Source organism: Adiantum capillus-veneris, chromosome 7 (assembly GCF_014529385.1).
Source record: "Adiantum capillus-veneris isolate H3 chromosome 7, ASM1452938v2, whole genome shotgun sequence".
In the NCBI taxonomy this organism is placed as follows: domain Eukaryota; kingdom Viridiplantae; phylum Streptophyta; class Polypodiopsida; order Polypodiales; family Pteridaceae; genus Adiantum; species Adiantum capillus-veneris.
In genome coordinates this window covers 67,259,197-67,274,323 of record NC_140937.1, presented here as the reverse complement: position 1 = coordinate 67,274,323, position 15,127 = coordinate 67,259,197, and positions in this window count along the sequence as shown.

Genomic DNA, 15,127 nt, shown 5'->3' with positions numbered 1-15,127 from the left:
CAAGTCGGTAGTGCCACACCGCACTGTCAACTTCTGTAGTTGCTGCACAAGCTGAAGGTTGCATGCTAACAGTACATAAGTAAAGTGTACCGACTTTTTCACCCTTGGCAACCACCAAAGATCCCTTTGAGATCTTCCACCGTTTGTTTCCGAATGCAATGTTGTGACCTTCATCGTCCAATTGTCATGTAGAGATCAAATTTTTGCGAAGAGAAGGAACATGCCTAACATCTTTAAGCTTCCATTCATTTCTGTTAGCAGTTTTGACAAAAACTTTACCTTTGCCGACAATCTCACAAGCTTCATCATCTCCCAAGTATACATACCCAAAATTACCTTTGGTGTAGTTTTGGAAATGTTGCTTGTGTGGTGTCGCATGGAATGAAGCCCCGGAATCTACTATCTAGGAATTAGACACATTGTCTAATGAGAGAATTAGAGCATCTTGCTCTACTTTACCTGCCACATTGGCCTCCAATGTTGGCTTGTTGTCTTGAGACTTTGTCTCCTTCTTCTTCTTGGACCAACAATCCTTCTTGACGTGGCCCTTCTTGCCGCAGTTCCAACATTCAAGAACTGACTTTGTGCGTGACTTGCTCCGCCTTGAGCGATCACGACCCTTTTGGTTTTTGAACCTCTCCTTAGGTCTTCCTCTTGTTTCCACTGATAGTGCAGCACTTGATGATTATCCTGTGCTTCTCCTTCGCATTTCCTCGCTTAGGAGAACACCCACAACATCATCAAACTTAAGAGTATTTGTGCCAGAGATAGAATTACTTACAGCCATCACAAGGCTATCCCAACTATCCGGTAGAGATGATAGTATAAGGAGAGCTCGCACTTCGTCATCGAAATTGATTTTCATTGATCGAAGTTGACTTATGTTTGTGTTAAAGTCCTTTAGGTGTTCTGCAACTGAACCATTCTCTACCATCTTTAGATTGAACAAGCGCTTCATAAGAAATACCTTATTGGATGTCGATGGTTTCTCGTAGAAGTCGTCAAGTGGCTTCATCAAGTCCTCCATGGTCTTCATCTCCGAAACATTCATTCCCCCCTAGCTCTCTCCATCTTCGAAGGTGTTTGTTGGGACTGAGGCCTTGGATAGATAATGTTTTTTGCAAATTTTATGTTATGCTCGTGATGCATGAAGCTTTCCATATTCATAGCATCATCAAGGTCACAAAGGAGCAAAAAGATTGTATTGTACCAAGTCTCTCTTGATGGGATAATTTATAATACAAACACCTTTTGGAGGGGGGACCGGCTCCAAGTAAATCCGGTCCTCAACTATTGTCATGTTCTCTAATACTCTCTCTCTCTCTCTCTCTCTCTCTCTCTCTCTCTCTCTCTCTCTCTCTCTCTCTCGCACTCGCAAACGTATTGTTCATGCCAAGTTAATTAAGTACTATGTTCATGTTGCTACCATCAATTAAGTTCACCCTCTATGTTCTCAAAGTGATCTCTCAAAAATGCTCACTTTAATTCTCTTAATTTCGCTATTCTCAAAGTTCATATGCCATTCCCATTACATTGGTATCAGAGGATTTGGTTTCTCTTTTCTTACTTAAGAAGAGAGGTCCTTAAGTAGTCTATTAATGGTTGATTTTGTTTTTTATATTAGGGTAAGTGGGACTCGGATCTATTAACGGTTTTATTGAGGCCACTATGTGGGATATGGTGCACACCTTGGGAGCTTTGGTATTAATAATGGGGTCTTTTTAAACTTGCCTACGGCTTTACCATTATTGAGCCATAAGAAGTTTGAAAGGAGCTATCCCTTGGCAATTCTGCTATATTAGACCCACCCCACTACTCTCTATAATTAACAAATTCAAGCCGTAGGTGTAGATACTTAAGTGCTTATTTTCAAAGGCTAAGAGGAGTAGCAACTAAGGTTTTGAATTGCCAAAGGATACACTAAGTAAACACATAAGTATAATTAGCATGGCTGACAATAACCAAGAGAGTAGAATGAACATTGATACTTTAATTTTGCACATGAAGGTGCTAATGATGATGCCTCCATGTTTACCAATTATCTTGTTACTAGGTTGCATCAAGCTATGGGAAACCCTACTTTGCAAGCCAAAGTTACACAACAACTTTGTACTTATGGGATTTTCCTTCCTCTCCAAGAGGAGAGAGAGTTTAGGAGGCCTCTTGATGAGACTGCCAAAAGAAGACTCTCTCCCATAAGAGAGGAGGAATCCAAAGAACAAGAAAGAAGTGAATCCCTAAGTTTCTCTAAAGATGTGTCTCCATGAAGACGGCAGTCTAGACTAACGCCAACTCCTCCCAAGAGGAACCGGTCAATCCATAGTCCTTCTCCTTGTCATTCCAAAAGGGAAGAGAGGAAACAAAGGAATAAAAGTGCAAGAAAGAGGTCACCCTCTTCTCCTTATTCTTCACCTTCCTCCTATTCCGATGAAAGCAACAACTATTCTCCTAGAGAATACAAGAGGAGAGGACACTGCAAAACTTACCCAACATGGCGAAGGTCCCAAAAACTTAAGAAATTCAAAGAGGGAGGAAAGAGTATCTCTTTTCTTACCTATGATGGCACCTTTGGTGCCACCAATAAAGTATTGTCCTTCATCCAGCAATTTGGTTCGTCCTTTGGAGACGAGGACTTCACAAAAGTCCTCCAAGCTACGTCGTGTAGCTATGCACTTCCAAAAATCTGCTCCTCAATGTGGTGGGCTAGCCTTTGTGGCAACGATGAGTCCCCAAAGACATGGAAAACTCTATGAGTTTTCATCATGAAGCAATTATTTGCAAGGGATGCAAAGGACAAACTGCTTACTGAATGGCGGAGCTTGAAGCTATTCTTCAATGAGTCTATCCACAAATATGTAGACAAGTTTTGGGATTTACATCTCAAAGCTACAGTCTTTCAAAGGATAGACTTTGCCAAACAAAAGCAACAATTTTTTGCAAGATTACCTGAAGAAATGGCCGAGTATGTCAACTCACAATGGCCTAGCACTATCACCGAAGTCATCCACCACACTATGGTTGCTTCAAGGATCAATTTCCAACAAGGAGCGAGAAGAAATTTAAAGCCCATGGAAAACAAGAATCGAAATGAAGCTAAAGGGAAGAGCAATGCTCAAAACTCTTCCCAAGGCAACACCAACACCAACAACAACAAGGCCAAGGAGAAAGGAGCTTACAAGGTAAAAATAAGCTCTCTCCCAAAGAATTAGAGGCCTTTCATAAAGACCATAAATGCTTTAAGTGTGGAGAGCAAGGACATGGTTATCATTCTTGCCCCAAAAGAAATGTACATAATGACACTCCTAGAGCTTCTATGGTTGAAGCTCCAAAAGAGGATACTCATTGCAAAGGCTCATTCCTCGCCTATGCTTGGGGAAAGGTGAGGAAACATGATGCCTTCATCTTGTTTGACCCTGGCTCTACTCACAACTTCATATCAATGGAGTTGGCCACCAAGTTGGGCATTCAAGCTTTTGAGATGGGAGATACTGTAACTGCTGACACATCTTTCAAGGGACAGCAAGCCTCCGTTACTCCCTTGATTGGGAAGTTGAGGCTTCATGTCCAAAGCTACGTCGACAAAGAAGATTTTTTATCTCTCCTCTCCAACATGAGGATGTTATCCTAGGGGCACCATGGTTCAACCGCATGGCTGTCAACATGAAGTTCTCTAAAAGGAGAATCTACTTCACCTACAAGGAAAAGAGCATGTACATAGAAGCTAACGAGTCAGGGAACACCATATCCCTGGTAAGTATGCTTGCTTTTTATAAGTCAATGAAAAGCTCTATTTTTTGCCTATATGATTTTTGTTAAAGAATTTGTAAATGATTCTAATGTTTTCACAACATTAGGAAAGAAATGGACTCATTTTCGGGCCTTTCAACTCTAGTGAGAGAATGCTCCTTAGCCAATAGAAAGAAGGCTAACGTTACGTTGAAAAAATATTTTTTCACATTTTGAAAATGTCCATGAAAACCATTTTGGTGAAATTGTCACTATCATCAGAAAAGTAAGGCGCTTGATAATGACATCTAGCACAAGCGCCGAACGCCTTTTTATGACCCGTTGTTGCTATCATATAAAGTGAAGTACTTGTACTTGTGCATCTCGCACAAGTATCAATCACCTTTTTATGAAGTACTCACAATTTAAATTCGAACAGATTGTACTTGATAGTGATTGATAGGTACTATTTAAGACTATGAAGGAGTCAGAACCAAGCGAATAGAGGCACTTGAGGGATCTCTGGGACCTCTATTCGCTTGGTTCTGACCTTATGAGGCCCTAGGATTAAGACACTTAAGTTAGGCTTTCGAAAATCATTTTGTACGAGCATGCATTTAAGTGATTGAGCAAACTTTTACGTATATACTATGAGAAATAGAATTCCGAAAAAAAAAAAATTTCATTTTTCATAATTACCTCTCTCTATGCTGAGTTGGCGTTTCTTACAGGGCCCAAAATTGAGTCCAAGTTTCTCCTAATGGTAGCAATAAAGGTAATTAAGAGGAATTAGAGTTGTCTAATTTTCTAAATGGATTCCAAGATGCTTTCATTGATGACATCCCTAGTGAGCTACCTCCAAAACGAGGGGATGCTGACCATTCGATAGAGCTTCTACTAGGAAGCTCACCGCCTAATAAACCTCCTTTTTGAGTTTCACAAGCTCAACAAGAGGAGATCATGAGGTAAGTGCATGAATTGGTGTAAAAAGGGATAGTGAGGCCTAGCTCCTCTCCATTTTGTTCACCAGTAATTTTAGTGCAAAAGAAAGATGACACATATCATATGTGTGTCGACTATAGAGCACTAAATAGGATCACTATTATTAAAAAAAAATTCCCGTGCCACGGGCAGAAGATCTATTTGATAAGTTATAAGTTTTGGCCTGACCAATGCTTCAGCTGTATTCAAACTCATGATGGACAAAAAATCTTTAGGCCACTCAAATTCTCTTGAGGAGTACAAGTGACACCTCCACGTAATCTTTCAAGTTGTGAGACAGAATAATCTTTTCAATAATCAAAAGAAAAGTGAATTTTTCCTACAAGAGATTCAATATTTAAGTCACATTATCTCTCAAGATGGTATATGTATGAATCTATCAAAGTTGGAGGTAATAAAAGCATGGCCTAATCCAAGGAATCTACATGAGCTAAGAAGATTTATTGGTATATGTGCATACTAAAGACGCTTCATAGCAAAATTTTCTCAAATAGCAGGACCATTGCATGAATTAACAAAGAAGAATGTTAAGTACTCATGGAATGCTAAAGAACAAAGTTCTTTTGACAAGCTCAAAGAGAAGCTTACCTCCCAACCAGTCCTTATTCTTCCAGATCTCTCAAAGCCATTTGAAGTCCAATGTGATTCTTGTGGTGATTTCGTTGGAGCAGTTTTGCTTCAATAAGAGCATGACATAGCATATGAGAGCTGAAGGCTCAATGTCGATGAACGGGTCTTGGGCATATACGAAAAATAGCTTTTAGTTGTTCTACACACCCTAGACACATGGAAGCACTATCTCATGGGGGCTCCATTCATCCTATGAATGGATCACAAAGTCTCAAGTACTTCATGACACAAACCAAGCTTTCTGACGGCAAATTTTCTTTTGCAATTAAATTTCATATTGCTCACATTGCTGGCAAGCACAATCAAGTTGTGGATGCACTTTCACAATGGCCAAGGGTAAATGTGGTGTCTATAGCAACTTACAATTATCTATCTTTTATGATAGATGAGTATGCTACTGACCAAGACTTTAAGTATGTAACTACAACCTTTGCATTAGGGAAGAAATAAAAGAACCATTCACCTTGGAGGATCGTTATCTTCCAAACGGCAATAGGCTATGTGTTACTCACCCATACAATAAGAAAGTCATGTATGAATCCCATGCTTCTCATTATGCAGGGCAAAGAAGGAGTTCCATAATCTACTCTTCGAGGAGTAGGAATTTTTTTATGTTTGTCTACCATGAAAAGTAAACATACAAGAGTATGTTTCAAAATGTGTGGTATACCAAAAATTGAAATTTGATCGAGAGAAGAAACTTGGACTGTTTCAGTTGACATGCTTAGAAAGAAAACACACTCTATGCCTGTCAAAAAGACTATTAAGGCACATCAAACAGCAACCCTCTTTAGATCTCAAATTTTCAAGTATCATGGCTTGCCAACATCCATAATGTCGGACAAAGATCCTAGAATGACCAGTAATTTCTTGAAGGGCCTCTTTGAGAATCTAGGAAGTAGATTAAATTTCTCTTTCAGCCTATCATCCACAAATGGATTACCAAAGTGAAATAACTAATCTAACGATTCTTGAATCTACTAAAAGCTTATGTCAGGGAAGTAGATCAACATTCTCAATGAGAGAAGTACCTACCTCTTATGGAGTATGTGTACAATGACATTGTACATACTTCTTGGGGAAAGCACATTTTGAGGTTAAAGAGGGAAGGTCCAAAAGTCCCTTACGACTTAAATTACATGGGAAGATCTTCACTGCTGATGAATATAGCCAAGACTCACAAGAATCTTTTCCAAAGATTAAAAGGGTTATATACATCTCACAGCAAAGTCAAAAAGGGTTGTTTCTAATAAGCACAGAAGAGCCTTAGGCTTTAAGAAAAATGATTGGGTCTTGCTAAAGTTTCACAAGGCTCGTCTAAGGCATACTACGAGCAAGAATCCTACGGGCCACCAAGAGTATTAGGCTAAACTAGCAAAAAGATACTATGGTCCTTTCTTTTAAAATTCTTAAGCCAGTCAATGAGATGGCTTATTAGTTAAATTTGCCAAACCATTGGCCCATTCACAATGCTAACCATGTGAGCCTACTCAAGCCTTACAAAGGAGAGCCACCAAAAGAACCAATAGTGGAGGACCCGCCAGAGATCGAAGATCAAGAAGAGGTGTTGCAGCCCAAATTGATTCTTTGACAGGAAGACAAGGTACAAAGAAACGGTAACGTTATCCAATGATATCTTGTTAAGTTTAGGAATTATCCTTTTAAAGATGCTAGATGAATGCAAGGAATCTAGCTTAAGGATAATATGAACCTTGTCAATGCTTACAATGCTACACTAGAGTAAGCAAACGAAAATGCATTTTAAATGGACAGTGTTTTTGTCTTATAAGACTCATTATCTTTCTTTTATTGTGCATAAAATTTAAGAAGTATGCATGCTTAGGATCATGTTTGTGGTGACAACGTTGTTAATCTACTTTGGAAGTATGATATGGACTAAAGAGCAGACATTCTTGCGGTAGCTAAGACTTTCGAGCACCAAATGTATTAGTCATCCATTCTAGAATGATGTCATAGGGTAAAAAGGGATCCTCTACCCGCTAAGAAACATGGACTAATGACTAGGCTTTATCTTCTCTACCTCATAGTCGAGGACGACTATGATTTCAAGAGAGAGGTAATATCATAAAATATAATATCCAACTTTACCAAATGATTTTTTCATATTAAACTGATCATTTAATATGGAAAGATAAAAGGGGAACAAGAGTTAGGATATAGATATGTGCTTCTAGACCTATCTCAATAGGCCGGAACAAAAGGAGAAATGGTTGCATCTCAATAGGGGTCCAAAAGGAGATAGTCTACCAAAGATCAATATGCAATAAGTGCTTCTATATTTACCTCAGCAAGGGACCAAAAGGAGACATGGTTACATCTCAATAGGGGTCCAAAAGGAGGTATTCTATCAAAGAGAAACGTGCATCTAATGGAGCTTAAAAGACCTTAGGGTTAGCTTCATTAAAGACCTCCAAAAGTTAGTGTTAAAAAGTCATTTGACCTTAGGCAAGCTAGGGCTAATTTTGAGGTGGGAACCCTACCCAAGCATGGGGTGCTTTTCGGCTTGCTAACTAAAGTTCTTAAAGTGTTTGTGGGAACCTTGCCCAAAGCTTGAGGTGATTTTTATGCTTAAAATGACTAAGTTCTTGAAGCGTTCAATTCAAAGATAAACTCTCAAGAGGCATAAAAAATTTCCATGCTTGATTGACTAAGTGCTTGAAGTATTCAATTCAAACCAAATTACTTAATAAGCATAAAAGACACATGTTCAAATGATCCTCCACATGTGGCCCTCATGATGTGCTTGAATCCTATTGGATAGGGCTCCAATGAGAATATAGATACATAAAAATAAATAATTAAGTTCTTTCTCTCAAAGAGGAAAAAGAGGACACATGTCCAAATGAAATAATTAAATAATACGTGAGAGCAAGCGAGAGAGAGACACACACACACACACACACACACACACACACACAGAGAGAGAGAGAGAGAGAGAGGTGTGGACCAAGCATGAGAGGGGGGTATACTCTCTCTATACTCTCTCTCTCTCTCTCTCTCTCTCTCTCTCACACACACACACACACACACACACACACACACACACACACTCATTGTGTGGAGTGCAAAGTGTAAGAGCTCCATCTCCTTCTCCAAGCTTGCTGAGAAGTGGAGAGCCTACACCAACACTCTTGGCTATGGAATGCAAATCCAACTAAGAGCCATGCTTCAATGCTTAATCTTGCTATCTTATTCATCTTCATTACTATGCTATTATGCTATGCTAAGCAAGAAGAGTTCTCAGAGTGAGCTGATTTTCAAGCCAAATTTTTGCATATAAGAGTGGGATAGTTGGAGCTTTTATCCAGTCCTACTATAAACCAATCTTGTGAGAGCTTCTGAAGTTCAACTCTGAGATGTGGTGTGATCCAGGAACTTTCAGTAGACAACCATTTGTATGGTATAAGGGAGATTTTTTGAAAGAAACTTCATTCAACCAATTTAGCTAAGTCTAGTAGAACTTTCTTCTCCAATCAGAGAGTACTAACAAGGTCAATTAAGCAGCTAAGTAAAGATGATAGAGCAAGATATGGGTTTCTTGGAAAAATGGGGATGTGATTTAATCCTTTAGCTAAAATTTTCAGGACTATGGTAGCTTTAACTAAATCAAGTTCACAAGTGCAGACATGCTTGCCATAAATATAAAAAATTTACAAAAAGAGGCATATTTATCACAAACACGTTCTGAACCAGAGTTGTGTCTTAAAAAATCATTATTGTAGACAAGATTCTTTATAGGTTGTTGATACTTCCAACCAATGAGCACATTATCAAGTAATTCATGATTGCCAAAGAGTAAGTCAAAACACTCACAAAAATTTTGTTTTTGGGTGCACCCAATCCAAAAGTTCACTTTGGAAAAGACAATGTACGTAGATATACTCCTTGCAAGAGATCTTCCTCATAAGATGTATCCTTCCACATGGGCCAAAAGTAACCTGCACAGTATTGATGATCATAAGTAAAGAAGGTTCCGGATAGGAGTGTTTCTTCCTCTCCCCCTAGTAAAGCTACGAGACCGTGTTAAAAAAGATGTGAATGTATTATTGGGGGTGGCTAAAGAGTTAGGTCTTTTCAGTGAGGGGGAGTCATCATCTTCAATACAAGGTTTGAGTAAATTGATGATTATCTTAACACCTTTGTAGTTGGCATAAGTGGTCAGATAAATTCTTGGTTCATCAGATTTGAGCTCTTTCACAATCTCCAGCATAAGCCCACAAAAAATATTGAAAGCGATTTGAATGACCACCAATTGTTTAACTTGGCCTCCTAACCAAGAGCATATAAGGGATAGATGAAAGACCACTGGCTTCTCGGAAAAAAGTTGGTCAAGATGGTTGAGGAAAAACCAAATAGCATGGTCAAACCACATAATGCTAGATTCGCATGAGGCTTTAGGGTCAAGAAACTTGCATGCACATTTAACATGCGGTCAAAATACATTCTAGATAGATTTTGTGTAGAAGTCAGGATTACTTTTAGCAAACTCCATGTTACCTTTTGTCCAAATGTACAATCCAACATTAGAAAAGCATTTGGAATGGTCAATAAAATTAAGTTTGAAGGGGGATTTAGTGAGTTCCCCTTTGTCAAGGAATTACCCCCCTTTCAAAATACTGAGTCTACAATCCTCAATTGTGGAGGCAGGAAGATTAGCTAAATACACCCAGGTTTCATTAAGAATTAGTGCCAAAAAAGCTTTGTTAGGTAAAACCTAGAGCTGATGATCCACTCCAAAGGATTTGTCTAATAGGTAAGAAAGGAAACACTTTTGACACTTTGGGTACTATTTCCAAAAGATTAGAGTCACTAAGAGAGCAAAGATTGTTTTGAAACTCCTTGACAGCTACAAGCGCTGCACTAACTCTGCAAAAGATGCCACAGTTTGCAGGATAGTCGAAGTAGCAAGGATACTAATGAAAGATGGATTGAGGCCACACAGTTTTTTGAGAAAGTTAGATAGCTCAGTTCTCACCCCATCTTTGGAGTCCTTGTCCAAGGTAGCCAAAATCTTGAACCAATCTTTGAAAGAAAGCATGTGTAAGATAGATAACTTTTCATCCATGGCAAGGACTGAACGATAGATAATTGAAAAGCGTCCAAACTGCAAATACATCTGAGGACAAGAGAGGTAGCCACAAAAAGGGGCTCAAAGGATAATTACATGCCTTGCGAAAGGACAAGGGTTTGCAATAAACAAAATTGTTAGTAAGCAAGGATTACTTAGGGTAAGAGGTAACATGGCTTTTGGCTCATCGAGCCAAAAAAGGTCGAGTCCGAACAGCCAAGGCGTTTTTTGCAGAATGGTCCTTTAGGTAGAACCTAATTTGTTCTAAAATCCTTGTATGCTTCTCCAGTTGGTGTATCACTCTCATGCAAGTAGTCACTTTATAATGTATGTGATCCTGCAAGTTAATAGAAAACTATGATTAGTATTGTTGGTTGGACCTGCACTCCTTAAACCAGCAAAGTCAGAGACTATAATAGCCATGAGCAGGTATCCAGGATAATAGCCTAAGAGGGACCACCTAACAACAACCAATCCAAAAAGGAATTATAGATAGTTGGTCCATCTTAGAACTATGATTTGAATTAGTTTCCAAAGCCAGCGTCCTGGTTTTCCCAAAGAGTTGGAGAAACCTTATGTATAGGACGTGTGTGTAGCTGTTTTACTTATATAATAAGACATAAATGAACTTTTACACTCAAAAGGCAGTTGGCTTTAGAAAAGTGACAATGATTAGTACAAAAACAACTCAGTATTAGAATTATCTTTGTACATGTCTATACGAATGAGATCTCATTCTAATGTAAAATTACAATACCATCAACGAAGTAATTTCCAGACAGTAGCAAGAGCTAGTGAAGTCACGAACAGACATTTGTTTCAAGACAAAAAAAAACCAAGAAAGGATAGAGTCCTCATGTGCATCCATTCAAACAAGACAACACATACGTTAGCCTTGGATGTGTTTTACAGGTGTTAATGGACTATATCAGTTGTTATCCATGTCCAACTTACAATTTTTTCAACTTAAAACTAGTGTCCGAAGTGTTTATGTATTCCACTTCTCTATTGTTTTGAGAAGCTTTTTGTAAAATATGAAAGTAATTATAGGTATTGGCTTCTATCTAGCCCCATTTTCTTAAAATTTAACGTAATGGCATACATATGATTCTTGATCAGAAGGCCACTACCCCTTCTGATCCATGTGTCATAATCCCCCAAGCAATCCATAGGTCAATTTTTTACATTTTTCAAGTTATATTGCTTGATTTTTAGCCTAGCTTTTGTCTTGTTTCTCCAAGCACCATAAGTCATAAAAACGTCTCCGAATCCACAGCTTTAGAAACAAACAATATACCATTGATAGCTTCAAGGTAGCCAACTTGGCTAGGCAAAGCCAAATCCTATATGGAATCTACCATACCACAATTAGTAATCCAATCTAGTCAAGTTATCCTTATGTTAAAAACGCTACAATATCAAAGGTAATCCCATTACCACACTAGTAGCTTGGTAAGAGCTTCAATTTTTAGAAAAGACAAGAGTAACATCACAGTATGCAGTCAATCAGACAATCAGTCACCCCTTGGTGTTTAGTAGTACAAAAACCACCATCTACTTTTCATGGGTAAAGTACACCACCCTAAGTTTTTTTTAAAACCCACTAGTTTTATGGCAACATAAAGCATGGACAGAGAGTATTCGACAGAAAACCAGAAAAATACAATGCCAAGATGGCTGGTACAAAAATATCCTTAACCATGAGCCAAAACTTCATTAATGTGGGATTTTTATAAAGCCAAAAGGTCAAAAAAAACTGCAAGTGAGACAATAATGAGTCGTGCAATCCCATGTCAGAGAGATGACGCAGAGGAACTCCAAAATCCAAATAGTAAACGAATGTAACCACCATTAACCTACTAAGTTCAAGCATGCTTTGCAGAGTATTGCAAAGAAACATAGCCTTTTAACCAACCTAAGATTTGACCTTGTGTTCCACCATCTCCATTGCAACACATTACGCAGTAGTTCAAGCACTCAAAACATCTCACTTTTTATGCACTCACACACAGAAAAAACAAACGCCAAGGCTAAGTGAGGGTTAAGCCCTCACTTGGTTTATAAATACCGGTTCTGGTACATGTTTTGAGGAGTAATATTCACAACAAATTGCGGCCACTGTGTTATCATGAGAGGATGCTCCATGGCAGCCGCCACATTAACCCAAGAGGGGGGAGGGGTGTTTGTGTGGTGTGTGTGTGTGTATGAGAATGGTCATGAGCAGAGTGTGGTGACATAAACGGGTAATGCGTAGAGAGTGGGGAAGGAGGATTTATTGCATGGTATGCTTCCCAAGGAGGAGAAAAAATTCACGCCCCCCTCAGAGGGGAATTTTATGAGAACTAGAATCCCAAGGCCAACTGCCAGTTTTAGGAGAACATCCCACAAAAGGAGTGGAGATTCCTAGCCAATTGAAGTGTCCGAACAAAACTAGGCAGTTGTACATGTACCTCTGTGTGTGTGTGTGTGTGTGTGTGTGTGTGTGTGTGTGTGTGTGTGTGTGTGTGTGTGTGTGTGTGTGTGTGTGTGTGTGTGTGTGTGTGTGTGTGTGTGTGTGTGTGTGTGTGTGTGTGTGTGTGTGTTGTTTAACCAGGATGGTATATATAGTAATATATAGTTATAAATGTTACATCCATATACCTTGTGTTTTTGTGGTTTTTAATCACACACAAATTGAATATTGATGTGTATTCATCAAGCATTGTCTCTGGTCCACCTACAAAGCGCAACACAAAAGAGAAGATGAAAAAGGAGACACTTATTGTGGAAGAACTTGCAGTCATTGATTAAAGGATTTTTGACTTTGTAATATCTGCAAGAGCTGATGATAAATTTCATAAGGTCTGTGGAATCTTTGATGCCACCTTTGATCTTGATGACACCCCTCACCTTCAATTTAAAAAGAGGGTGGGCCCGTATGGCACCCCGTGTGAATGCCACCCCTGCTAGGTCAATTCGCCATGTCACCAATAAGTGTCGTTATCGGCAATGCCACGACACGGTATCGAACGCTAGCACATTTTTGAGAGCCTCCCACCATCGCCAAGAGGCTGCCAAGCAACACCTAGGTAGGGTAGGAGATGGCAATAGCCATTGCTTGGCGCCCCATGCTCTACCTCACCATTTTGATGCCCAAGAGGATGACCCGTTGCAGGTGTTATACCCCACACCCTCAACTCTCTCCAAAGTATGTGGGTTATCCCACTAGCCATGTGGCATTCATCGGTAGATCTTCTTTTAGGACCTCCCAAGAAACGCCCCCCCCCCCCCCCCCCACAATTTCAAAGAAACACTCATTTTTGGTGCCTCTTTGAAAAAAAATCCCTCTCTGCTCAAAGATCCAATGAAGCAGTAGTGAAGTCATGTCCGAAGCTTGCACTCTCATCCCCAACTCCCAAAACTTGCTACGCATTCCAAAGTTTCCGTGACTGAAAGCCATTGATGCCAAAATTACAAAAAAAAACATCCGCTATCATTACCCTTGCATCTTCTCCAAACTTCAACCAAGGCTTATCTCCATGCATGCAACTCAAATTAAGGCTCTGTCACTTCTTTCTAACTTCATACATTGCATACGATCCCTGAAAACCTTGGCAAGCTTGAGAGAATTCCTGATGGCCTACATACTAAGGCGGTCAAATTTGCTTAGACCTAGCCCTCATACGATCCCTGAAAACCTTGGCAAGCTCGAGAGAATTCCTGATGACCCACATACTAAGGCGGTCAAATTTGCTCAGACCTAGCCCCCAACGAAACTTACAGCATCCACCAATTTTAGCTACTCTGCCATCATACTTATACGTAATCTTCTCTTGAATGTATTCATTGGCAGTCCGTGTAGCATTGGTCACCTTCGTGATGGTCTTGGCAAGCCTTTCGTAATTCGGCTCCAAAGGAGATATATCAGATCGGACTTCCAAAGTGGCGATGAGATCACGCATGGCTTCCATTTGTTGCCTTCAAGCCTCGACATCTGCTTTGTGCTCCCATCTACGACCCTTGGCTTTGGCCACCAATCGACGTTCGTCTTGCTCTTTTGCTTTCGCACGCTCTACTCCACGTGCTTCTTCTTTCTACATCATCATCATCCGCATCATGGAATCCATGGGATTTGGTGGAAAGTATGGATGGGTAGGGGAAGGACCATGGGAGGATCCATAGGTAGAACTTGCTTGCCATTTGTGTTGGTGGAGGTCTACATACCGCTCCATGTCTTGACCACGCAAGGATTCTTTCTCTTGCTTCAAGGAAGGTTGCAGACTAATCTTCAAGAGACTATCTACCCCCTCGTCCATGCACCCCGCATGCAACACCCTATATACAATTGGTTGCTATTTTTTGACGCTCAAGGTGCACGGCCCCACAGGCAATGACATGCATGTTATTCCAAGAATGGGAGGAGTATCACCGAAGGGATACAAACACAACAAAAAACATGAAACAAAATGGTTTGGGGATTAGTACAAAATCTTCAAGGCTCGAATATCAATGTCAGGTGGAGTGGAATTGAAATGGTGAAGATGTAGGTTTTACACTTCCACAAATTTTTTACTCCTTTTTTTGCATTACTGATTTCTTTTAGCATGAATGATGGTTCCTTTTACTTCCCTGAAGAGAGAGAATGAGAAAGAGGTATAGAGATGCGTAGAGGGAGAGAGAAGAGGAGAATGACACCCGGTG